A 27,869-nucleotide genomic window follows, 5' to 3' on the forward strand; every position below is an offset into this window, starting at 1 on the left:
GTGGTGGGTATTGAGGAGGGCACGTTCTGCATGGAGCACTGGGTGTTATGCACAAACAATGAATCATGGAACACTTTATCTAGAACTAATGATGTAATGTATGGGGATTAACATAAGAATAAAAAAAAAAAAAAAAAAAGAATTAAAGGCACCAGGTTCTGTGAAAGGTAGATGGATAGGTAGATGGATAGGTAGATGGTCAAGCATGGTCTCATTTACAGAATAAAACATTTTATGCAGGAAAGGACTTAATAGAGGATATTAGTTTCTTACACAGTTATGGGAAGGGCTGGTGAAACAAATTCTAGATGTGGCCCTCCAGGAAAGATTGTCAGAATAATAAAGAACATAAACTCCAAGGGCATTGTCTGTGAGGTGGTGGTGAAGTTATGAGCTCAAGAGCATACCCATATTGCTTCTTGCAATCCTGCCACAATGACTTCTTTGTATTTAAGAATCTGGAGAACAGGCAATGGGATACTGCTACGCAGGATTCTCCTTTTCTATAACCTTGCATGTCAAAAGAAACTACCAAAGGTTTCAGAAGAATGGCCACTGCCTCACTTCTACCTTCCAAACCACACACCTTTAATTTGTGTAAACTGATTCATTTAGTGAACCTTAGGAGGAGGGTGTGATGAAATTAGGTAGTCAGTCCACATTGTCTCCCTCAGTAGGGTTGAGGCATAGAATTAAAGACAGAATGAAAACATGGTAGATTTTAGAGGATCATTAAAATCACAAATTTTCCCTCTTCACTGTATGCAGCCAGGTGATTATCCATTGTATACTCAAACAAGGGAAGTCATGTTTGTTTTTCTGGAGTGTTGAAGGATATTTGAGGTCAGTGGGCACCATGAATAGCAACAGTCAGACACTGTACTGAAAAGAGAGGAATCCAGTATAGTGAATGGTGAGACTCCCAACCTCCTCTTACAAACAAAAAATAAAGGAAGAATAGGCCATGCCTAAGATTAAAAATGGTAAGAATCTGGGTTGCATCAGGCTTCTCAAATTAACTCTGCAGGATAGGTGACAATGGTACACTGACAGAAAACAATTTTCAATATAAATTTCTATAAATGATCACACAGGTGTGAGGTTAACATAAAGATATTTTGGGGGCACCTGGTTGACTCGGTTGAGCGACTGACTCTTGATTTTGGCTTGGGTCATGATCCTATGGTCATGAGATCGAGCCCCACATTAGCTGTGCTTGGCAGGGATTCTGCTTGGGATTCTTTCCCTCTGCCTCTCTTTCTCTCTCTCCCCCTCTCTGCCTCTCCCTCTCAAATAAATAAATCTTAAAAAAAAAGATTTTCAGACATGATGAATTTTAAAAGAGTCTACCTCTTGTAACCTTTTCTCAGCAAAGACCTGGAGAATGAATTTCAACAAAATAAAGGAGCAATCCAAGGAATAAGAAGTTATGGAATTTAGAAAACAGGAGGGATATGAAAGGAACGTTTAAAAAGTACTCTAAGAACTTTCCAAGAGTTCTAGCTAGACTGAAGAGCAATGAGGTCAGATTAGAACAGAAAGATTAAACACCCCAGTTGTATCAGGAAGAAAGAAAGGAAGGAAAGGAAGGAAGGAAGGAAGGAAGGAAGGAAGGAAGGAAGGAAAGAAAAAGAAAGAAAGAAAGAAAAGAAAGAAAGAAAGAAAGAAAGAAAGAAAGAAAGAAAGAAAGAAAGAAAGAAAGAAAGAAAAAGAAAGAAAGAAAGGAAGGAAGAAAGGAAGGAAGGAAGGAAGGAAGAAGGAAAGGAAAGGAGAGGAGAGGAGAGGAAAGGAAAGAAAGGGAGAGAGAAGGAGGGAGGGAGGAAATAAAAGGAAAGTGATAAATTACCTGATGCAATGGAAAATATTAAGGTTCATTCTGCTGTTCTATCACAACATTGGGATAAATTAATCAGAGGTATGTAGGAAATACATGGAAAACTAAGGGTAGATTTTTAATTTCAGGGAAAACTAAATGCATTTTATATATAAACATTATGGCTGACCAGTATTAAAATTTTTGATTATATAAAATGTAAATAGTGATTGAAAAAAATAGTGATTCTTTTTTAATATTGGGAAGATTTAGGGAAGAGAGCTATGTACATACTCATGTAGATATAAAATTGTTAAAGTCTGTATTCATTTGGGTATTATTTTAAAAAATTTGGGGTTACAATTTATAAGAAAAAAGATAGCTGTGTTATTTAGATATATGAAGCAATACAAACAGTAAAGACTAAATTGAAGAGTATTATATCCTAGGGGTAGGCTGTGGTAAGGAACTGTGGTAGAAGATGTAGTGTTTTGTTACAACTTTTTAAAGTAGTTGAATTTTAAAACATAAAAGCATTACTTAGGTTACATTTTAATTATATAATACAAATTCATTAAAGAACAGCTGAACAATAAAGAAATGTTTAAAGGAGATAATGAAACATAAAAACCACTCAGTGATAATCACCAAAAACAAGCTGGTAAATATTTTAAAGCTTCTTGTATACTGATATATTACATCTATACATATATTTCTATATTTTGTTTATAACATGTCCACCTGTCATTTAATAAATAAGTTTCCAGAATGTATTTTGGATATTTCAAAGTATTATATGGAAATATTACATAGACATCTTTTTACATTTAGGTTATTTCTGCTTCTAATCATTATAAGGGAGAAATCATAATTTATTTAAACATTTTCAAAATAATACATAATTAAATTTTCTTCATAACAGTTTTGATAGCTTTTATTATTAAATTTTTTAAAATTTTATTAAGATAGTTTTGGGAGCAGTTTTAGGTTCACAGCAAACTTGAGGGAAAGGTACAGAGATTTCCTATACTCCCTCTACCCCCACACATGTATAGTCTCCCCTGTTATCCACATCCCCACCAGAGAGGTACATGTGTTACAACTGATGAACTTCCATTGACACATCATAATCACCCAAAGTGCATAGTTAACTTTAGGGTCACTCTTAGTGTTATACACTCAATGGCTTCGGACAAATGTATAATGACATGCAGCCATCATTATGATATCATACACAGTATTATCAATGTCCTAAAAATCCTGTTAGCTCCACCTTTTTATAGCTCTTCTCTGCCCCAATCACTGATATTTTTTACTATCTCCATAGTTTTACCTTTTCCAGAATGTCGTATGTCACGCAATATGCAGTCTTTTCAAACTGGCTCCTTTCACTTAGTAATATGCATGTAATTTTCCTCTATGTCTTTTCATGACTCGATAGCTCATGTCTTTTTTAGCACTAAATAATATTCCATTTTCTAGACTTGCCACAGTTTATTTATTCCTTCATCTACTGTAGGATATCGTGGTTGCTTCCAAGTTTGGGCAATTATGAATAAAACTACTATAAATAACATGTTTGTAGGTTTCTGCACAGACAAAAGTTTTCAAATCTTTGAGTTTATAGCGAAGAGCCTGGTTGTTGATTTGTATATCAAGCTTATGTTTAATATTAAAAGAAACCATCAAACTGTCCTCCAAAGTGGCAGTGTTATTTTGTGTTCCCATCAGGAATGAATGCATTGTTCCATATCCTCATCAATATTTGGTGTTGTCAGGTGTTCTGAATTTTAACCATTCAAATAGTAATGGTATCTCATTGTTTTAATTTGCATTTCCCTGATGATATATGATGTGTATCATTTTTCCCATGCTTATTTTCCCTCTGCATATCTTCTTCAGTGAGGTGTTTGTTAAGTTATTTGGTCCATTTTTTTTTTCATTGGGTTGTTTGTTTTCTTATTATTGAACTTAAAGAATTCTTTGTATATTTTGGATAACAGTTCTTTACCAGATGCACCTTTTGCAAATATTTTCTCCTAGTCTGTGGCTTATTTTCTCATTCTTTTGACACTGTTTTTTGTAGAAAAGAAGGCTTTAATTTTAATGAAGTCCACCTTCCCTGTCATGTCTTTCATGGATCATGTCTTTGTTTTTCTATCTAAAAAGTTATTGTCATATCCAAAGTAATCTAGGTTTTCTTGCCCATCTTCTAGGAATTTTATGGTTGTGTCCTTTAAATTTGAGTCTGATTTATTTTGAGTTAATTTTTATGAAAGGTGGAAAGTCTCCATCTAGATTAATTTTTTCACATGTGGATGGCCAGTTGTTCTAACACCATTTGTTAAAATGTTTGTTTTTACTCCATTATATTATATTTGCTCTTTGTAAAGGACCAGGTGACTATGTTTATGGGGCTCTATTTCACTCCACTGGTCTATTTGTTTATTCTTTCCCCAATACCACAGTCTCCTTTACTATAGTTTCATAGTATTTCCTGAAGTACGGTAATGCCAGTCCCCCAACATTGTTCTTTTTCTTCAATATTGTGTTAGTTATTCTGAGTATTTTCCCTCTCCATGCAAACTTTAGAATTAATTTTCCAATATCCACAAAATAACTTGTTGATATTTTGATTGGGATTGCATTGAATTTATAGACCAGTATGGGAAGAACTGTCATCTTGACAGTATTGAATCTTCCTATTTGTGGACATGGAATGTCTCCATTTATTTAGTTCTTTTTTTTTAAATTTTGTTTATCAGAATTTTGTAGTTTTCCTCATATAGGTATTGTACATATTCTGTTAGCTTTATACCTATTTAATTTTTGTGTGGTACTAATATAAACAGTATTAAGTTTAAATTTCAAATTCCACTTGTACATTATTACTATATAGGAAAGCAATTGACTTTTGTATATTAACCTTGTATGGTGCGACCTTGCTGTAATTGCTTATTAGTTCTGGGAGTTGTTGTTTTGTTTTTTTTCCCTCAATTCTTTGGGATTTGCTAAAGAGACAATCGTGTCATCTACAAACAAAGTTTTATTTTCTTCTTCCCAATTTGTGTACCTTTTATTTCCTGTTCTTATTGCATTGAGCTAGAACTTCCTGTATGATGTCAAAAACGAGTTGTGGAAGGGACATCTTTATCTTATATCTGATGTTAGTTGCAAAGTTTTGGTTTCTCACCAATTTTTATAATTTAGCTGTAGATTTTTTTTGTAAATATTTATCAAGTTGAGAAAGTTCCTCTCTATTTCTAGTATTGAGAGTTTTTACCATGAACAGATGTTGAATTTTATCAAATGCTTTTTCTAGCTACATGTGTCAATATGATCATGTAATTTTTCTTTTTTAGTTTCTGATACAATCAATGGATTACATTAACTGAATTTCAAATACGAACCCAGGTTTGTAAACCTAGGATAAATTCTACTTGGTTATGGTATACAATTCTTTTTATATATTGTTGGATTTGATTTGCTACTATTTTGTTGAGGATTTTTACGCTTATGTTCATGAGATATATTCCTCTATAATTTTCTTTTCTTTCTTTCTTTTCTTTTATTTTTTTTAAAGATTTTATTTATTTATTTGACAGGGAGAGAGACACAGCGAGAGAGGGAACACAAGCAGGGGGAACGGGAGAGGGAGAAGCAGGCTTCCCACTGAGCAGAGAGCCTGATGTGGGGTTTGATCCCAGGGCCCTGGGATCATGACCTGAGCCGAAGGCAGATGCTTAATGACTGAGCCACCCAGGCGCCCCTGTAATTTTCTTTTTTTTAATGTCTTTGTCTGGTTTTGGTATAGAATAGTGCTGGCCTTATAGTGTTCCCTCTGCTTCTATATGCTAAAAGAGATTATAGAGCATTATTATAATTTATTCCTTAAATATTTGGTAGAAAGAACTCACCAATGGACCCAACTGGACCTGTTGCTTTCTATTTGGAAAAATTATTATTTTTTTTTTTAAAAGATTTTATTTATTTGTTTGACAGAGAGAGACACAGCGAGAGAGTGAACGCAAGCAGGGGGAGTGGGAGAGGGAGAAGCAGGCTTCCCTCAGAGCAGGGAGCCCGATGCGGGGCTCGATCCCAGGACCCTGGGATCATGACCTGAGCCGAAGGCAGACGCTTAATGACTGAGCCACCCAGGTGCCCCTCTATTTGGAAAAATTATTAATCACTGATTTATTTAATAAGCCTATTAACACAGGCCTATTCAGATTGTCTATTTTTCTTCTGTGAGTTTTGGTGAAAATTCTCTCTTTTAGGAAATTGTCTATTTCATCTAAGTTATCAAATTTGTAGGCATGGAGATGTTCATAGTATTCCAATATTATCCCTTTTATATCCATACAATCTACAGTGGCATCTTCTCTTTCATTTCTGATATTATCAGTGGTGTCTCTCTTTTTCGTAATTTGTTAGAGGCTTACCAATTTTATTGACCTTTTAAAGGAATCAGTTTTTGGTTTCACTGATTTTCTCTATTTCCTGTTTTCAATTGTATTGGTTTTTGCTCTAATTCTTATTATTTATTTTCTTCTGCTTACTTTGGATTCAGTTTGCTTTTTTATTTTTATTTTTTCAACTTTTCAAAGGCAGGAACTTCAATGACTAATTTTAGATGTTTATTCTTTTCTAATATATGTATTCACTGCTATAAATTTTCTTCCAAGCTCTGCTTCCACTGCTTCTGACAAATTTCAATAATTTTCATTTTCACATTTAGTTCAAAATATTTTAAATTTCTCTTGGGATTTCTCCTTTGATCCATGTGTTATCTGGAAGGATGTTTAATTTCCACATATTTTATGATTTTCTAGTTATCTCTCTGTTATTGATTTCTTATTGAATTCCACCGTAGTCAGAGAGCAGACATATAAATTTTATTCTTTTAGATTATTAAGATGTTTTATGGTCCAGAATGTGGTCTATCTTGGTGAATGTTACATGATTGCTTGAGAAAAATGTGTGTTCTGCCAAAACAGTCTACACATATCCAAGATATCTCATTGACTGATAGTGTTGTTGAGTTCAGCAATATACATACTCATTTTTCTGCCTGCTATCTGTCCCTTTCTGATAGAATGGTGCTAAAGTCTTCAGTTATAATGGTGGATTCATCTATTTTTATCTTTGCAATTCTATTACTTTTTGCCACACATAATTTAATGCTGTATTATTAGGTGTATACCTGTTAAGGATTGTTATGTCTTCTCAGACAGTTGACCCCTTATCATTATATAATGCCTGTCTTTATCCCTGATAAAATCCCTTGTTTTTAAGGATACTCTGTGTGAAATTAATATAGCTACTCCTGCTTCTTTTTGATTAGTGTTAGCATAAAATATCTTTCTTCATCTGTTTACTTTTAACCCATATGTGTCTTTATATTTAAAGTGGGTATCTTATAGATGATGTATAGTTGGGTCTTGTTTTTTGATACACTCTGATCATCTCTATCTTTTAATTGGTGCATTTAGATCATTGATGATCTTTGTTTCAGTTGGATTAATATCTACCATATTTATTCATTTTCTACTTGTTGCTCTGTTCTTTGTTCTTACTTTTATCTTCCATACTTGTTATTCCTTTGTGATTTTAATTGAGATTTTATCTGATTTTAATTGTGATTTAATTTCTGTGATTTAATTTTATATGACTCTCTTTTCTCTCCTTTCTTAAAACACTTTTTTAGTGATTGCACTAGAGTTTGCAATATACATACTTAATCCAAATCCGCTTTCATATAACACTATATTACTTCATGACTAGTGTGACTACCTCTCGTAATAAAATAATCCTAATTCCTCCCTTTTATCCCTTGTATCACGCTGTATCTTATTTCACTTATATATAAGCATATATAAATATATATGACTTATGCATAAGCAAACATAATCAAATACACTGTTGTTATTATTTTGAACAAACTGTTAACTGTTAGGTCAATTAAAAATAAGAAAATTAAAAGTTTTTATTTAACCTTCACTTATTCCTTTTTTATGGTCATCTTTTCTTTATGTAGAGCTAAGTTTTTAACTGTGTTATTTTACTGCTTTTTTTTTTTTTAAGATTTTATTTATTTGTGAGAGAGAGAATGAGAGACAGAGAGCATGAGAGGGAGGAGGGTCAGAGGGAGAAACAGACCCCCTGCTGAGCAAGGAGCCCGATGCGGGACTCGATCCCTGGACTCCAGGATCATGACCTGAGCCGAAGGCAGTCGCTTAACCAACTGAGCCACCCAGGCGCCCTATTTTACTGCCTTTAAAGAACTTCTCTTAACTTTTCTTGCAAGGCATGTCTCTTGGCAACAAATTCCCTCAATTTTTGTTTGTTCAAGAAAGTCTTTATTTCCCCTTCACTTCTGAAGAATAATTTTGCAGGGTAGAGAAATCTAGGTTGGTGGGTTTTTTTTTTTCCTCTCTCAACACTTTAAATTTTTCACTTCATTCTCTTCCTGCTTGCACAGTTTCAGAGGGAAATCAGATGTAAAACTTATTTAAGAATATTTTCTTTATTTTTTATTTTCTGTAGTTTGAAAATAATATGTCTAGGTTTAGTTTTTTTGGCATTTATCCTGCTTCATGTTCTCTGAACTTTCTGTATTTATAGCCTGACTTTAATTTGGGGAAATTCTCAGTCATTATTGTTTCCAATGTTTCTTCTGTTCTTTTCTCTCTTTCTTCTTCTCTTCTTCTTATCTGTCTGATAATGCCCATACATGTGCATTACACCTTTTGTAGTTGTTCCAAAGTCCTCGGATATTCTGTTCTTCTTTTCTTTTCTTCAGTCTTTGTCTCTTTACTTTTTGGTGTTCAAGGATTCTGTTGATATATCCTGTAGCTCAGAAATTCTTTCCTCAGTTGTGTCCAGCCCATTAAAGGCATTCTTCACTTCTATTACAGTGTTTTCTCTCTAGCATTTCTTCTTCTTTTTTTTTTTTTTTTGGTTCTTTCTTCGGATTTCCACATCTCTGCTTACATGGCCCATCTATTCTTGCATGCTGTCTGCTTTATCCTTGAGTCCTTAGCATATTAATCCTAGTTGTTTTAAATCCCCAGTCTGATAATTCCAATATTCCTGCCATGTCTGGTTCAGATGCTTGCTCTTTTTCTTCAAGTTGTGCTTTTTGCCTTTTGGTATGTCTTTTAATTTTTTTCTTCATAGTTCAACATGATGTACTGAGCACAAAGAACTGCTGTAAATAGGCTTTTCGTAATGTGCTATTAAGTGTGGGGGAAGGAAAAACATTCTATAATCCTAAAATTAGGTCTCAATCTTTTGTGAGCCTATGCCTCTGGACCAAGAGCTTTAAAAACGTTTTTTCAGTTTTTGTCCCCCATTAGGTGAGGCAGGATGGATAGAGAGGACTGGAGTTGGGCATTTCTTTCCTCTAGGACATTTAGGTGCTAATGATACCCCAGCAAGTTAGGGTCTAGTTAAGTAGTTCCCTCTGATGGCAGGTCTTCTTAAGAACAGAGTGCTTTAATTTATTTGGAAATGTTTCTTTTTCTCCTTTCTCTGCTAGAAGCATGAGAGCATTTCTTCCCCCCAGATATTTAATGTAGGAGCCTGCTGTGATCCTGGAGGTAAATCTTATAATACTGTAGGGACAGCCCCCTTCTGACTGGATCCCCTTGAAGTTTTTAACTCATATTTCTCCACATTGAGCCTCGTATAATTCAACTCAGTTGCCATTCAGATTTCCTACCTGACGTTGGTTCCTGTGACAGTTTCTGCTTGTGCATCTCTACTCTGGTAAGCTGTGACTCCCTATATTTATTCACCTGTCTCTGCAATCATGGGGGTAATGGTTTGCCCTGTGTCCTCTTCTCTATTCTGGATCCAAGAAGAGTTTTGTTTTTTCAGTTTATTCAGCTTTTTACTTGTTAGGATGAAGTGGCAGTGTCTAAGCTCCTTGTGGAACCAGAAACTGGACTTCCATGATAGTTTAACATATCCAACATTTAACATTTAACATATCCAATCCATCTGGAATTTATTTCCTCAAATGTAAGATGCAGCACTAACTTCACTCATTTACAAGTAATTAAGTAATATTCCATAAAGATTATTGAATAGTTCACACCTCCCTTCTACTTTATAATTCTTTCCTTATAAAGTAAATATTTACATATCTTCAGGTATGATTCTACCTATAATGAGAGTTTTATTTTTGCTTTCTTCTTCAATCTGTCTTATTTATCTATCTCTATATATCTGATCTGTTTACTTGTTCATTTAATTTTGCCTTATAATCTAACAACTCTAGTAAAATATTGAAATAGTAACAGTGAGCATACATAAGTTTTTCTCAACTTCAGAGTGTAAATTTACAAGATTTTACTATAAATGAGATATTTGTTAGAAAGTTTTATAGAAATAATATTTCAAATTAACAAAATGTTCTTTTATCCCTGCCTTGCTACGAATATTTATTATGGATAGATGTTAATTTCTTAATTGGCTTTTACCACCAATTAAAATGTTCATGATGTTTTCTCTTTTATTGTTAACACAGCGATTTTTACTGTTTTTCAGTTGTTAAGCCAATTTTACATTCTTAGGGTAACTCAACTTGGTCATGTTATTTTTAAGTTTTTTTTTAATTATTATTTTTTTTAAGATTTTATTTATTTATTTGACAGAGAGCGAGACAGTGGGAGAGGGAACACAAGAAGGGGGAGGGGGAGAGGGAGAAGCAGGCTTCCCACTGAGCAGGGAGCCTGATGCAGGGCTCGATCCCAGGACCCTGGGATCATGACCTGAGCTGAAGGCAGACACTTAAGGACTGAGCCACCCAGGCGCCCCTAAGCTTTTTTTTTATACATCACTAGATTAATAGTTAATATTATAGTCATTAGTTTGAAATTTTCTTTTTCATAATGTCCTTGTCAGTTAGTATCAAGATCATCCTGGCTTCATACAATAGTTTAGAAGTTTTGTTTTTCTTTTACCATTCTCAGGAAGAGCTTGTTACTTTGGTGTGATTCTTCATTAAATGTTTAGAAGAATTCACTGGTAAATCAACTATTTCTGGAGATTACATCAATGGAAATTTTTAAATTATTCATTTAGTTTCTTTAATATTCTGTTGTATTACCATTCAGATGTCTTCTTTTTTCAGAAGTCTTGGTTGTTTTCCCCTAGAAATTTGCATATTTTATCTAAATTTTCAAATTCATTAAATAAATAAGTTTTATAAAATCATCCATTTAATATCTATAAGATTTGTATTGATACCCCTTGTGATATCCATTTATGATATTATATATTTTTTCCTCATTTACCTTTTGTCTCTTGTTTTCTTTTTGGTTGGTCTTGAGAAGAATGTGTTGTGTTAGGTTTATTAGTTTTTTCAAGTCAACTATTTATTTTCTCTATTATGTTTGTCCTATTTTGTTTGTATATTGTCTTATGTTTTTTATTTCTATCTACTTTATTTCCTTTAGCTTAGATTGCAATCCTAATTTTTTGAAAGATGCTTATTTTAATTTAAATTAATTAAAATATTTTCTAATATATTTATTAAAGGCTATCAGTTTCTTTAGAAGCACTGGTATAATTGCATCTCACATTTTTATATGCCATATTGTTGTTAAATTTACTTCAAAAAGTTTAATTCTATTTTGATTTCTTTCTGACCAATGAATTATTAGTTTATATTCTTAATTTCAAAACATTCAGGATCTTTCTATTTTTCCTTTAATTATTAATTTCTAGGTTAAGTTTAATATGGGTAATAAACATTATTTTATTATTTCAGTCCTTTTTTGTATATGGTATGTTTCAGCAAATGATCTATTTTGTCACTGTGCTTATACTTGGAAAGATGAACATTTTCTTTTTTCTTTTTTTTTTTTTTTTTGGTGCTGTTTTCCAATACCAACTTTTTAAAGTGCTGCTCAAATCTTCAATGTTTTTGTTGGCTTTTTCTTTTTTTATCCCTTGCCAAGAAAGGTATGTTAAAGTCTCCACTATCTTTAATTATGGTTTGTCTATTTTTCCTTTTGAGCTTTTTTTTTTCCTTTATAAATTGAGGCTATCCTATTAGATACTCCATAGTTTTAGAAATTTTCATACTTTTTTTGTGGTTTGTTTTTTTTCCTATAATAAAATTTCCTTCTTAATTTGTAATAATACTCCCAGCCATAAAGCCTACTTTGTGAAATAGAAGTTTTGTTATTTGTGCTTCTTTTACTTAGTATGTATATTGTAAATAATTTTCCTATTATTTTATTTTCATGTTCTTTATTTTTTAAAGGAATGTCTATTATAAAAACACATAATTGATTTTAATATTTTTGTTTAGTATGATAAACTTTGTCTTTAATTGGATTGCTTTACTTATTTTATTTTTTCTTTAAATTTACTATCTTATTACTGGCTTTGTTTTTCCCATTTCTCCTGAATTTCTTATTTTCTCCTTTCTTGTTTCTGTATAATTAAGTACTTTAAGTTGTTATTTTTTTCTATTGCCTTGCTAGTTATCAATTCTCTTACTGTATTTTAAGCTCAGCCTAGATAATATGACATGTATCCCTGGCCTTTTAATGCTTAACACAATTATATTTTTACTAATTTTAATAAAATTCATAGATTGTAGAGCACTTTAACTTTATTTATTCCCACCATTAAATTATTTTCTAGTGCTCTCATGCATTTTAATTCATATAGGTATTTTATTTTTCTGTAATGCTAATATCCTTTGAAATTTATCCACGTGATTACTCTTTCTATTGTGCTTCATTCTTTATAACATCTACTGAATTATTAATAGAATCCTTTTAAGATTTTTATACTTGTCTTTGATTTTCAAAAAATATAATTTGATGAGGTATGATTTTGTTATCTTACTTGGAGACTATTGAGAGTTTTGAATTTGTGGTTTGGTATCTTTTATCAAACAACAATTCACAGGCATTGGAACTCAAACAACACTGGGTGGTGATCCTTGAGAGAAAGAATTATTTGGGATAAGCCCTATAACTCTCCAAACTATGGTCTAGAGACATTATAAGATATGGTGCACAGAAATGGACCCCAAGCAAAATCCAGTCATCTCCCTCTAGTGAGAAGCCAGAATTTAGAATTTAGAATGAGAGGCTTTCCTGCCTCATTTTATAGGGCTGAGTACCATAGAAGTAAAAGCTGCACAGAGTGTTAGAGGGACATGAAGTTCTTCCCTTGAACTTTAACGTGAGTAATTATCAGCACATGCATGTACAGAAACTGTTGAAGTTCACAAAGAGGAATAAATGGAACAGTCTTCACATAAGGCTGGGAATTATTTGTGTTCACATAAGGCTGGGAATTATTAATTAGCCAGAGTGTAAAAACCTGCTGATTCTCAGAGTATCCAGTGAAGGTCTCAGAAATGTCTGGTCTCAGTAATAGGAAGTGGTGAAGATTAGCCTTAGACTAAAAGTTGTCCTGAATCCTCTTAGGAAGGTTTAAAAGCATGCTTCAAAGATCAAACTGTTCAAATAAATTGACTCTGTACCAGAACAAAGCCTTAAGTATTTAAAGAAATTTTTAAAATTTGAGGTGGATTTAAAGAAACCCATCATTCAAAAAGGTAATAACACAGTGACTGACATCTAATCAGAAATTATCAGACAAAAAATTTTAAAAAAAGGAAAGGAAAATATTGCCTGTAATGTAGGGAAAAAAATCAATCCCTAGAAACATGTTCAAAACACACATATGATAGAATTAGTAGATAAGTATGTTAAAACAGCTATATCTACTACATATATATTAAATATACTATATGTGAATATACTACCTAATAGTATACTAAAGCATACTATTTTATAGTATATTAGATATTTTATAATTATTCCATATGCTCAGAAAGATAGAGTAAATGAGGTGCATAACAAGAAATTTAAGATATAAAAAATACAGACTTCAAAAATACTTTTGAGAATTCAAAAAAATTTGATGTTACTAAAGACAGATAAGTTAAAAATTTAATCACTTAATTAAATGTAATTACTTTCTATATAAACCAGGATCCTGATCACATCTTTCAGTTTATACTCATGTCTAACATCTGTCTTCAGTATTCTTTCCCAGTTCAACCACTTATATAATAGCTATTTAAAACTGTTACGATGCATTCCCTTAATACATTAATAGGCAGGTGGTGGAGGTGACTTTCCAGTAGAAAATTGCCATACAAAGTAATAATTGTTATGAGCTATGCACAATATATTCTTGTAGTATGTAAGAGGGCCATCTTGAGTAAGTCACAGAAAGTTTCATAGAGGGTACCATGTTTTAGCAGAACACTAAGGAATAAATTAGAGTTACCCAAGTAAAATTATGGAAGGGGTGGATAAAGATAGATCAGTCTATGCAAAGGCTCAAGGGAGGCAGGAGATAGTAAGAAAAGTTTTAAAGATTTATTTATTTATTTGGGAGAGAGAGAAAAAAAAAAAGAGAGAGAGAGAGAGAATGAACCAGGGGAAGGGCAGAGGGAGAGGGAGAGAGAATCCTTGACCAGACTCCCCACTGAGCATGAAACCCCACGTAGGGCTGAATCGCAGGACCCTGAGACCATGACCTGAGCCAAAATCAAGAGTCAGACCCTTAACCTACGGAATACCCAGGCGCCCCGGGAATAAGAGAAGTTTTAGAAACTATTAGTACTTAGGTGTGATTGAATTTCATGAGATCCTACAAATCTGTGGGAAGAGATGGGGATTGAGGGAATTGGAAAAGACAAATGATTTTTTGTTATTCTAGAGAACTCAAAGTTTTCTGTGTCACAGTGGAAATAAAAGATTTTAAGCAAAGACATGACATGGTTAGACTTGTATTTTAAAAAAACATTCTGGAATAAATGTGAAGAATGTATTATCTAGCAGTAAACAGGGAGAAAGGGATAATTGTAAAAAAAAAAAATTAAGTTATATGGGACTTAAATATTCAATTTACAATGCTTTAAGTTCCCACTGACTCAATGTCTAGAAAATTACCTGTTGTATATCATTTAGTGGGTATTTATGAGAGTTTTCCAAGGTACAGTTTTTTATATTCTTCATTCAGGTTTTGTCCTGCATCTATGCCTACTAGTTAATATATCTTTGCTTACCATGTGTTGAGGTGGTTTTTCATGGTATGGTTCTTTGTAATGAGTGCTTAGTCAGTAGCATTCAGTAACAAAATAAGTTTGGCTATGCTTGTTGTTTGAACTTATTAGTAAAATTTCTAGTATTTGCAAAACATCATCATTTTCCCAAGATTTCCAATGGCGCTTGGGTAACTGAGTCATGATAGATGAGTCATGATAGATTTTATCATTAGCCAATTTCTAGTCCTAGAACTAACCCTTCTTTAGAAGAGGTCCTCAGATTGATTCTAGGTCCCAATCATAATCCCAGATTTAGACAGCAGAAAGCATAAAAATTATATATATAAAGTTATATAAAATATATTTATAAAAACATATTTATATGTAATTGTAAATAAATATATAAATAAATACAAATAAATATATAAAGGACTTTATATAGAATATTTATATATAAAAATAAAATTGTAAACAATTATATATAAAACCAAAAAACATGTTTTAACAATTCACTAAAATATGCAAATATATATTCTACATAGAATGTGTGAAAATAAATTTAAAATATTTTATTTCTTGCTTCATCTATAAGTTCTCCTCTAAGACCATTTTCTTTCTGCCTAAATAACATTCTTTTGCATTTTCTTTATTATTAGTTTGCTGATAGTAAATTCTTTCAGCTATTATTTGTATGAAGAAGCCTATACTTCCCTTTCATTCTTTAAGGATAATTTCACCCATAAATATGTTCTAGACTGACAGTTATTTTCTTTCAGTATGTTAAATATATATATTGTAATACACACACACACACACACATATATATTTTTCAGGGTTTTCTGGATCCATTGTAGATATTGAAAAATCAAGTGTTTGCCAATTGCTATTGTAAGAGTAACTTTTTTCCCCTTCCAGATACTTTTTATATATTTTTACTGTTTTGCGGGGGGTTCTCTGTAATTTCACTATGTAGATAATAGGTTTTTTTAAAAGTTATAATTTTTTGAGCTTTTTAACACTGTGCATTGGTGTACATTATCTGTTTTGGAAAATGATCTATAATCATCTCTTCAGTTATGGTCTCTGTCCTTTTCCCTCTTTACTCTTCTTTTGAAATTTTGCCTAAATATGTTATGCCTCTGCCTCTATTCTCTAGCACATATTCACACCCTTAGTAGGTTCCATTTCTTTCTCTTCACACTTAATTACAAATATTTGAATTCTGTTTTTAACCTTGTCCAACCTTTGTTAATGCTTCAATTAATTCTTAATTTTAACTTTTGCATTTGTTATAAAATCTTTCTTTTTTTTTCAATGCCTATGTCAGATTTACATTTTGCTATTTTATGCTAACATTCCCACAATTGACTTTTGTTTCTTTGTATATAGTAAACAGGCTGGTGCCCTTCAAGTATTCTGTTTATTTTTTCTGGTGTGGTCACTCATTAATTTGTCTCCTCAAATGTCTGTTATACAATCACTTATTTTACACCTTCTTTGAACATCTGAGAAAAAGAAAGCAAAACATGAATGCTTAACTCTTCTCTCCTATACCTTTGTGAAACCTAATCCCCCAGGTCATCTCTATTCTATTAAACAGGTAATCTATCCTTCCAACTGCTGAAGTAAATATCTGAGATGTCATTCTTTTTTCTTTCCTTTTTCATCTCACACATCTATTAAAGAAAAAAAATTACGTGAATTTTTACATATAATAAAACTATAAAATACTCTTTATCATCTGCCATTAACATCTGAGTTAGTCGGTGTGCAATCAGGAAAAGAATTCAATATCAAGAATAAGGACAAAAAAACTTTTGAAAAGCTAAAGGAATAAAATTAAAGGTCATGTAGGTACTGAGATTGAATGTCCAAACCTATTGCTAAAATCATAGATGCCCACAGCCCACACTGCAGACAGAGGACTATAGATTCTGTGGAAGCTTGAAAAAATCACAGTCACTCTGTATAGTCTATATTAGTTTTACATTGCCACTGATTAATTCTGTGCTAGCCTGTCACCATTGCTTTTATAAAAAGAATTAACTTCCTTTTCCTTTTGTCTTCCAAATTTTACATAAGTGTATCTCATTAAATAATCAAATTAGAGCCTTGATGGTAAAGATCCAAGAAAATGTAGTTTCCCCAAATGTTAGTCTATACAGAGGAGGGCATAAAAGGGGACAGAGATTAAGCTCAGTGCTAATTTACAATAGTTGACTCACCACTTTAGTCCAGGCTGCCATAATCTCTACAAACCACTGCCTAGGTTCTACTTTTACTCTTTCCCATCTCCAAATCCATTCTCTACACAGCAACAGAAATGACATTCTTGATATAGTTAACGGAATCATTTCAGATCCCCTCTCAAAACCATTCAGTGATGTCTCTACATTTAGCATAGATTCTTTAAAAAAAAAAAAAAAAAAACTTAGAAAAAGTTGACATATAGTGCTGTGTAAGTTTAAGGTGTACTTGTTGATTTGATGGATTTTATATATTGCAATATCATTATGACTGTAGCATTTGCTAACACCTCCAACATGTCACATAATTAGCATAGAGTCTTAATTTCTACTATATCCTAACAAATTGCCACTGACCACAAAACTCTGCAGAATTCGGCTCTATCACTATCTCCAATGTTATCTATTTTTACTGTGTTTCAGCCATCTCATTCTCTCATTTCCTCTAATATCAAATGCTGTCCCATGCTAAGACATTTGTACATGGCAGAGTTTGCACATGCTTCCTTTGCATGGAATATTCTTTCTCTTTAAAGTTCCCATGGTATGCCACATTTCACTTTTTTGGCTCTATACTATTTATTGCCTATTCAGAGTGATTTCCTGCCTACCATCTGTAATGTAAAATTTTCCATATTGCTACCAACACTATGCTTTATTTCGTCACTTTTTTTCTTTATAGTTCTTGCACAAATTTGTAATCATTTTTACTTAATTTGGGTACACTAATTTCCTGTCTCCCCCAGCAGAATGTAAGCTCCATGAAAACAAAGAAAATGTTTGTCTTTTTATCATTGAAATCTCAGTGCTAGTCACAAAACCAAACACCAAGTAAGTGCTACATAAACATTTTAAATGCACAAATAAATGTAGAACCTTGGGGAAATTATCTTATTTAACCATCTTTAAAATATAAACACACACAGTCAAATTCATAGGATTGTGCTGAAAATTAAATAAATGCCAGATATATAATAAAAGGCAATATAATGTAGCTAATGAAAAAATATTGATAAGAATAATCTTAATTTAGAATCTAATATGAAGTCATTGGCTACGTATGAGCAAAAGTATGATTTAATCTGTCCTTAAGAGCTTGAATTTGGTCTCAATTTAAGAAATAACAGTTAATATTAAAAAGTAAGTAGACTCAGTAAGAAATTGTTTTAGTAACATGCATAAGGAATAATATAGATCTCAATTAGAATGGCGTCTAGTACGAAGTATAGGAATATGATGTAGATGATGGTGGTAGGATTTACTTTGCTTGACAACTAATCAGATTATGGAGAATGGGAAATAAAGATATCTGATGTTTCAGATGTAGGAGACTTAGAGAATAGCAGTATTGTTAAAAGCAACAGGAAAATTATATAGTAAAGTAGATGTTTTAGAGGGTGTGGGGGAGGAGGACATCAGGGGAAATAATTCTGAGTTCATGTTTTAAATACTAAATTTTAACTATAAGAAACCAGGAATGACAGTTTGGAACTTATAAATGAAGTTTGCCTAGAGATAAAGATGTTAGAGTCCACAGAATTAAAAATAATAATAATAATAATTCTGTGACTTTCAATAGACTATTTGGGCATGTTTCAAAAATTTAGAAGAAAACAAAATTCCCCAATGAGGTCTGAGCAAAAGAAATGAGAGAAGAATGAGAAAAATGACATTATTATCCTGTAAGTGGGGGAAATAGGGTTTCAAAAAGGAGAATGTCAGCTGGCACAGAGAAGTTGAGTATCGTGAAAATTGAAAATAGTCTTTGCTTGTGACAGTTGGGAATTCTTTTTTTTTTTTTTAATTTTTTTTTTTTTAAAGACTTTATTTATTTATTTGAGAGAGAGAGAATGAGAGAGAGCACATGAGAGGGGGGAGGGTCGGAGGGAGAAGCAGACTCCCTGCAGAGCAGGGAGCCCGATGCGGGACTTGATCCAGGGCCTCCAGGATCATGACCTGAGCCGAAGGCAGTCGCTTAACCAACTGAGCCACCCAGGCGCCCCAACAGTTGGGAATTCTTGATGTGAGAGTAGTCAAGTTGTATTTTGATAAAATTTTCATATTTCAAGTGGTTAAAAATAACATAAAGACAATTTTTTTAATCTTAGACCAAGATTTTCTCCATGGTTGCCATCACAACACACCAGGGTGGGGTTCTGTTACTGAATTATGTTTTCCAAAATTCATGTTAAAGCCTTAACCCCCACTGGGGTCACTGCAGATGTAATTAGTCGAGATAAGGTCAGATTGGGATAAGATAGGTCCCTAATCTATTGATCCTATAAAAAGGGAAATTTGAACACAGGCACACGGGGACACCACCATAAGACAGTGAAGCCAGATGTCAGGGTGATGCTTCTATAAGTCAAGAGACATCAAAGATTGCCTGAAAACCACCAGAAGTTCAGGGCGAAGCATAGAATTGATCCTTCCTCACAGCTCTTAAAAGGAACCAACTCAGCCAACACCTTGATCTTGGATTTTTAGCCTCCAAAACTGTGAGACAATAAATTTCTGTTGTTTAAACCACCTGGTTTCTGATACTTTGTTATGACAACTCTAGCAAAGAGATAACAGATTCTGATGCTATGGAAATTGTGCTGACAATTGATAACTAAAAATTGAGTAGTGACTATATTTCTTCCTGATCTTCAAGTCTATTTTGATCTCCTTAATCCCCATAATTTGCTTCCAATTTCCTATGACCCACCACCTTACTTAGCAAGTACTGTTACTACTTGAGAGAGGAAAGAGAATACTGAAACTAACTTTCACAGTGCTCCAACCTTTCCATTTCCAAGCATATAGCTGTGAAGACTTGGGTCTACCTCCTTCTTCCTAGATTAGAATGGAATGAAAAACGAGCCTCGGGGTGCATGGGTGGCTCAGTGTGTTAAGCATCTGAGTCTTGATTTCTGCTCAGGTCATGATCTCAGGGTGGATGGAGCCCTGTGTCAGGCTACATGCTGAGCTTGGAGTCTGCTTAAAATTCTCTCTCTCCCTCTCCCTCTGTCTCTTTCCTCACCCTTGTGCATGCTCTCCTCTCTCTCCCTCTCTCAAAAAAAAAAAAACAAAAAAAAACAAAACAAAAATCAAAAAACAAAAAAACAAAAAACAAGAGCCTCTTGTGTCTAGGTCTCGTTATAGTCACCTCTGAGTGTTTTGTTTGTTTTTCATTTATACCTTCCCACTTCCTCAGTACCTTCTAGCTACTCCATTTTTTCCCTTGGTTTTAAAATTTCCTACTTTAAACTATTGTTCTTTCATTCACATATCTGTCCATAGTTACCACACTGTCTAAAGTTTTCCATATGTGTTCAAATCCTTAGAGAAATTTGGATAAGTTTCAATTTTTTTTTTCCCCTCATTTCTCATTGCAACTTCTACTACTATAGCGTATTTTTAAAAAATCACTTGTGACTTTCTTCCTACCTCTTTTGCTGGTCTTGCTTTTTTAACTAACTTGTCTTTTATCATTTATTTATAAATGTTGCTACTTTCCAGAATTATTTTTAGGCTGTGTCATCTACTTTTAAATCTTCACAAGATAAATGGTTTCATTTGTTGAGCTCTGTGTCTATAGAACGTATACATCAATATATCTCAGGAAAAATCTTAGTATATCCCAAATTGAAACCATTATCTAACTCAAAGAAACCTCCCACCTTCCCATTTTTTTCTGTCTTGGTTAATTGTACTCTCAAATCAATTTTTCCGTCTTTGATTCTTCTCATTTTCTCACTTCCCACATCTTATTGGTCACCAAATTTTACAATATCTCTTTTAATAATGACTACATGTCTTGCCTTTTTTCTAATACAACAGTTTCAATTATGGCATATGCTGTCTCTCACTTGAACTTTTGTAATGTCCTCCCCATTTTAACGGTCTTCTGTCTCTGCTCTAAGCCTCTGTACATGGCTGCCTTTTTATGTGTTCTCAAAATTTTCTACATATTCCTAACTCTTACTAAAATATGCATTTTGATCCCTCATCTTCATTAATTCAAAACTTATTGTGGGCAGTCATAGAGAACGGAGCTTTGAAACAAAGACGATTGAATCACAACTACTGGAGAAGAATTTATAATCTAGTAAGGAAGAGAGGCAACAGAGATTCATAAACATAAGACTATGAATTCTGGAGTCATAGTACTTGTATTAAAAGTTCAGAAATGTAGATTACTAAGTATGACCTCTAGCAAGTGACTTGAGACTCTTAAGGCATCATTTTCTTTTTGTATAAAATAAAGGTAATGAAATTACTACTCCATAAAATGCAAGTGAGGAACAGTTAGGCTTGATATAATTTCTGTCCTGTAATAAATGATCAAAAAGTGTTAGCTATTAATATTAATATTAATGAAATAATTATTATATAGTAAACAATACTATATAATTATATAATATAGTAATATACTAATATGTTGTTATAAATCATAAAATACTGTTAATAAAATATTTATTAATTGTTTAGTGTTATAGGCATGATGAGGGGGAAAGTATTTTTACAGTGGTGAGGTAGAGACAGCTAGCTGCCCACTGAAAGTTCATCTTCTTTTTCTGTTGTGTGGAGTTGTCACTAGAAGATGCGTGCCCAAACAGGAGCTGCATCTCCCAGTCTCCTTTGCACCCAGGTATAGTTATATGACTAGTTCTGATTAATGGAATGAAACAGAAACTGATAGCATCACTTATGAATCAGGGTTTTTAAGAGATGGGTGAAATTCTGCACTCTCTTTCCTCATTCCCTGGTTGCAAAGAACTACAAGACCAAATGGGATAATGAAGCTATACAAAAAAAAAAAACAAAACTACATAATGGAGAGAAAACTACCAGCTGTTCAAGAACATCTGCATTTGGCAGATGACATAAGAAACAACATTTACTATATTATGCCACTGAAGTCCTAGGGTTTGTTTGCTACAGTAGCAAGTAGTACCCTGAAAATACATGTTGGGTCATTTATAAGGGAGAGGAAATTTTTCTTTAGGAAGAGAAAATGTGTAAAAAGCTTCCTATGTGGTGTAATAGATTATCTTCAGTGCAAAGGAAATATGGACAAAAATGTCATGAGAGAATATTTCTGGCACACAACTAGTGTTTATAAAAAAATAAATAATATTTGAATTAGAGAATCATAATAGTTTGGTTAGGTTATAGTGAGTGTTAACAGTAAAAAAGGAAGCATGGATGGACAGAAAAGATGAAGCCAGATTATACAGGGCCTAGAATTGTGATCTAAGAAGTTGTTAGGGATAGAGAGGAATATAAAAAAAGTTAGAAAAAGAATATCTTATAAAAAATAATAACTTTTAGACAAAGAATATTTAGAAGAAAAATATCTAGACATTTGGATGCAGGCCATAGATTTTGGAAACCACAATTTCTTCTTAAATAGGCACCTATTATATTCCAAATCGTGAGCAATAAGACTTAAACGCTGGTCAGCCATAACACAGAAAACTGGTTGAATCAAACCTCCCATCCATACTGTACTATTTGTCCAAATACTTTCCCTAGCATTGACCACTGGGACTAACCATGCTTGTCTTCCCTAGATTCATCAGTCAGCTAATTTTTATTCCAGTAGCATCTCCATGATGATCTCTACATCCTTCCAGCTTAGACTGAAAATTCCTTGAGTATACTGTCTAGGTTTTGCCTTTCGGAGAAATCTTACCTTCCCTAAGTTTCTTCATTAAAGTTTATTGTGTTAAAGGAGACATGGGGGAGGAAAGAAATGGTTATAAAACCTAATTAACACATATTTTTCTAAGTAAATAAACAGTTTTGTAATCTATGGAGGTAAGTCACTGTTAGAGATATGTAAGTAGATCAGCTCAAAGAGAGGTGTCTTCTCTATATAAACCAAAAATATGTTGAGACAGTTGAGTCTATTTTTAGGCTACAAACATGTCAGCTGTATCAGGTGTATTGGTTGTAGATGAGAGAGTTTTTAAGTGAATTTATCTCAGCTAGTGTTTCTATATGCAGTTTTTTGATTCCACATTAACTGAACAGTTGGATGACTGGGGTCCTGGGAACTCAGTTTTAGAGGTAACAGATATGAAAAATATCCTTTTGGTGGCGCCTGGGTGGCTCAGTCATAAAGCGTCTGCCTTTAGCTCAGGTCATAGTCCCAGGGTCCTGGGATCAAACCCCACATCGGGCTCTCTGCTCCGCGGGAAGCCTGCTTCTTCCTCTCCCACTCCCCCTGCTTGTGTTCCATCTCTCGCTGTGTCTCTCTCTGTCAAATAAATAAATAAAATCATTAAAAATAAATAAATAAATAAAAGTATCCTTCTTACGAAATAATGGCTTTAATTGTCACCTGCTGTAATGTAGTTGTAATGACTTAAATCTATGCTTATCTTCCTCACTAGTTCAGAAGCAGAACTATGTTTCATTCATCTTTATATCTCTAATGCCTTACTCTGTGTCATGGTAAGCAGTCTATAATTGGTTATTAAGTAAAGGAATGATTAAATGAGTGAATACTGGGTATTTGATTGGTGGTTGTAATCTATAAATTCCATTCATGATACAGGTATTAATGTTTAAATAGTCCTGATCCAAACTGCAGGCTAAAATGAGAAGATCATAGATCTTCATGATAAAAAGGATTGTAGTGGTCAGCATTCCAAATCCCCCCACTCCACCTTTTTTTTTTTTTTTTTTTTAGGCTAAGAAATCTGAGTTTAACATGAACACTAACCATTCTAGAATCCCTTAGGGCCTTTTTTCTGTGTGTTTAAAATTTCCCTGACACCAGAAAAACAACAGTTGAATGATGACCAGATGGCAGGAGAGCTGTGGTAATTTGGCTGGAAGTAAGATGAGCATTGAAGCATAATGAGCAAATTAGAGATTTAAATCTTTTCTATGAGCAGATCAACCTAATGGGGTAACAAGATCACCCAATGGCTTTTTATTAAGTTTATTTATTTTCTTTTAAAAAACAGTTACTGATTCATTGGTATTACGATTTTTGGGAGATGAGACTGATGGATTAAATGGAAATATTTTTCAGGTATTATGTTCTTAGAGTTACCCAGGATGAATCCTTCCTAATCTTAGTGTATGAGGGCAGGAATGATATCATTGAGGTGTGTAGCTAAAACCTTGGAAACAATCTTGTACTCTCTATTCAGGAGAGTAAAAGAGGATGAAAATCCTCCAGTTGTTCCTTACCTTGTCATCTTTTTAAGGATTATGGGATCAAGGGAGTTTTCATGTCTTGAGACATAATTCTGGTCTTAAAAATTCTGAAAAGACTTTCTGATGTTAGAGATAATTGCAACAATCAGGTTTTATAAGAATTGATGGGAAATCTGTCAGCACCTGAGGCTTTTCCTAGTTTTGTGGCTTAGATTTGGGGTCTCATTATTAATGATATTGTGTTGTCCAGCTGATTGACTTAATGGAGAGAGTGAATTGAAAGCCAACCTTATCCATTTTCTGTGTGTTATAGTATAGAAAAAACATGCTGACTAGATTCAAGAACATTTTGAAAATATTAAATACCGTTAGTTTGTCTTTCTGAATTATTGGAATAGTTTAATTTGGCATGTGTTTTACTTGCCTCTTTTGCAGTTTGCTGTATACACACACACACACACATATATATATATACACTAGCTACTAATACTATATATACATATATATAAATTAATACCTGAGGTGTTAGAAATGATAATTCTATGTAGGTAGTGATTATTAATACAGAAAAGAGACTGTATTTCCAATTCCATGTGCAATGTGGAGATTATAGTCTTCCTTTTAATTAAATGAATGATGGAATAAATTAGAATGATAAGTCTATTTGTTTAATTTGCATTCTAAAAATATGACATAATTGAGCATCTTGAAACTAGAGCCTAATTTCACTTTATAGTGTCCTATCAATAATTGTTATTACTAAAGTACTAAACTCATGATAATAACAATATACTATTTAAAGATAATGAATTGTTTGGATTGAATTGGATATACATGCAAATCTCAAAATTTTCTTTAATGTCAGTCTCTATATGTATCTGCTCAAATGTGTTTCAGCCGATGATTTTTTTTTTATTTAAGAGCTTAGACATATATACTGATTTAAGAAGTGGGATGGATACCTTATTTAGACAAAAATACTCATCAAATTTACTGAGATATGAGTTTGGTGAGAGAAGATTATGAATTAGACTTATTTCCTTCTTGTGTCCTAGTAACTCTTTTCCTGTTGGGAAATCTATTCTCTTTGAATTACATAGGTCTAGTGAAATGATTACAAAATCTACCTGGTATAATACCAGTTGGATCACTGAGAAAAGCATGAGACTCCACATTGTCTGATCATGAGACAACTAACGTTACCAAACAGATCTCTTATGCAATTTGCTCTAAAGATGTTTAAAGAAAAGACTATCTCTGGATAAGAACTATGTAGCCTATAATTTCTGAGATCCATCTTAGTGTCTCATAGGCAGAATGCTTAGAAAAACAAAGTTAAATAGAGAAAGGCAGTTTAAAAGGTGAAAGTGAACTTGGGAAAGCAATCTCCAGAGAGAGAAATAGACAGACAGAAACAGACAGAGACAGAGAGAATGACCAATGTTATTACTTGGATCCCTGGATTACAATTTCATAAAGTCATTGGCATCCCTTGAGCTTCCATCTATATTAAACAAATTTCATTTTTGCTTAAGCTTGTTGAGTATGGTTTCCTGGGTAATCCACCCTGATTTATGTGCTAACTTAATGGTAAAATGTGGAAAATAAAGATTAGTCAGTTAAAGGTAACTGCAAACTGTATACTCTACTATTTATCTGGATGACCATTAAGTAGAAAAATTATGAATTCCTGATGGATATAGTATTTTAATTGAAACCAGTCAACAGTGGAACTAAATTTTCCTGAACTCCTTTAAAAGAGATAGATTCAAGAGAGTTGCAATCAAAATGTCAAAATGGCTTTGACTTTTATTACCAAAGATCTTTTATTTTGAAGGAAACACAAAAGATAAGAAGAGTGAAGTGGTACAATGTCTATAAAATTTATTTTCTACTTCTGCTGCTACCTCAATAAAGTTAAGAAAGAGCAATACAGTAACCTAGAAATAGCTTAGGCTGTAATTTGATGGTAGATGTTGAAAATATATTGTACTATTATTGATGGCTCTAGATCATCTATGCATATCCTTTGCAGTATTTGAAATGATTGTAGTAGTGAAGATTGAACAGGATTTGGGGTTTATCTGATGAAGGTTGGGACTAGCAGGCACCACAAATATCTATTTGCATCCTTTGATTTGATAGGGAGCAGGACCGTTTATTCACCTATTCATTCAATAAATATTTACTGAGTAGTAATCTGTGTTAAGCACTGGAGATAAATGAACAAGGCAGAGATTTTCCTTTTCCTCAAAGATCTTGCACCACAGTAAAGACATGTAAACTGGATAATAATTTAATATTGCATAATATAAGCTATGATGGGATGAATAATGGAAGATGTAAATCACATTTAAGTAGCATCTAATCCTGATTTAGAGATTCATTGAAAGCTTTCTGGAGAAATGGCTGCCAAAACTGATTTCAGAAAGACAAGTAGACATTAGACAGGAATAAACTCAAGGGAGTGATACAGATATATGAAACGATGTACAAAAGTCTAGAAGATGGTAAATCTTATGCTTTAAACAAAAATTAACTCAAAGTGAATCAGAAGCTTAAATGTAAATTTTAAAGCTATAAAACTTTTAGAAATAAACATAGGAGAAAATATTCAGACAAATAATTTTTAGACTTAACACAAAAGCGTGTTTCACAAAAAGAAAACAGGTAAGTTGGACTTCATCAAAATTAAAAACTTTCAGGGATGCCTGGGTGGCTCAGTTGGTTAAGTGTCTGTCTTCGGCTCAGGTCATGATCCCAGGGTCCTGGGATCAAGTCCCACATTGGGCTTCTTGCTCAGTGGGGAGCCTGCTTCTCCCCCTGCCTGCCACTCCCCCTGCTTGTACTCTCTCTCTCTGACAAATAAATAAATAAAATATTTTAAAAAAATTAAAAACTTTCACTCTGCAAAAGATCCTATTAAGGATAGTAAAATGCAAGTTACAGAATAAGAGAAAAAATTGCAAACCGTATATTTGACAAAAGATTAGTGTCTATAATATATAAAGAGCTCTCAAAACTGAACAGTTATCCCAAAAATCTATTTAGTAAATTGACAAAAGACATGAAGAAACATATCACTGTAGAGGATATAAGAATGGCAAATGAACACATGAAAAAATATTCAGCATATTAGATGTTAGGTAAATGCAAATTAAAATCACAACGAGCTGGCGGAGCAAGATGGCGGAGGAGTAGGAGACCTGGATTTCATCTCCTCTCAGGAATTCAGCAGGATAGGGATCAAACCATTCTGAACACCTACAAACTCAACAGGAGATTAAAGAAAAGAAGAGCAACAACTCTCTCATCAGAAAAGCGACCACTTTCTGGAAGGTAGGACGTGCGGAGAAGTGAATCCGAGGTGATATTTGGGAGGATAGATGGCGGGGGAAGGGCCTCCGTCGGCCGCTTCTGGCAAGTGATAGAACCACGGAGCACAAAATCGGAACTTTTAAAAGTCTGCTCCGCTGAGGGACGTCACTCTGGTGGCTAAGCGGGGGGTGGAACCCTCCGGGACAGTGTGGTCTCAGGACCCTCGGGGTCACAGAAA

The sequence above is a fragment of the Leptonychotes weddellii genome, chromosome 5 (genome assembly GCF_054177405.1).
Source record: "Leptonychotes weddellii isolate Sample4059 chromosome 5, ASM5417740v2, whole genome shotgun sequence".
In the NCBI taxonomy this organism is placed as follows: Eukaryota; Metazoa; Chordata; class Mammalia; order Carnivora; family Phocidae; genus Leptonychotes; species Leptonychotes weddellii.